The sequence below is a fragment of the Daktulosphaira vitifoliae genome, unplaced genomic scaffold (assembly GCF_025091365.1).
Source record: "Daktulosphaira vitifoliae isolate Bord-2020 unplaced genomic scaffold, ASM2509136v1 Scaffold_1, whole genome shotgun sequence".
Lineage (NCBI taxonomy): Eukaryota > Metazoa > Arthropoda > Insecta > Hemiptera > Phylloxeridae > Daktulosphaira > Daktulosphaira vitifoliae.
This window is the reverse complement of record NW_026099572.1, coordinates 26,897,466-26,897,974: the sequence shown is the minus strand read 5'-3', so window position 1 is coordinate 26,897,974 and position 509 is coordinate 26,897,466. Positions and strand designations below refer to the sequence as shown.

General features: G+C 27.9%; 1 protein-coding gene across 1 annotated transcript in view; it reads right to left on the bottom strand.

The window, feature by feature from the left end:
* LOC126896904 (ubiquitin carboxyl-terminal hydrolase 16) overlaps window positions 1–509 on the bottom strand; it is a 13,874-nt gene that overhangs the window by 10,867 nt on the left and 2,498 nt on the right. The gene's annotated exons all lie outside the window — the stretch shown is intronic.

Here is a 509-nt window from a genome sequence, read left to right as displayed (position 1 = left end):
TAGTCATTTTCACCATGAAGACAAGTCCAGAGGTCAAATTTTTTTTTTTCAAATTAAAGTATATTACATTAGCTTTAATTTAAGATATATATAAAAGTGTCAGACCTTCCGGAACATTTTCAAAAGTTAATTTTTTGTGAAAAAGTTTTCATTTTAAATCCCCCCCCGTGGGCAGAAAAAAGGTCAAATTTACAAAAAAAATATACCAAATGATAGGTAAAGACATCAAGCATCTTTATAAAAAAAAATTATATTCATATGTTCATTTTTGAAAAAGTTACGGCAGTTTTTAGTAAAAAAAATTGAAAAAATTTCGAAAATTAGCCATTTTTAAATTTGTAATTTTTTCTGAGGTTTCCCCCATTTAAGGGGAACAAGGGAATTTTTTTCAATTTTGAAGAGTAATGTCTTCGACTAGATACAATTTGTGATCTTTTGACGTATCGTTGAAAGAAATCGGTTCGGTGAGAGCTGAGAAAAAGTGGTAACAGACACAAAAAAAAAAAAAA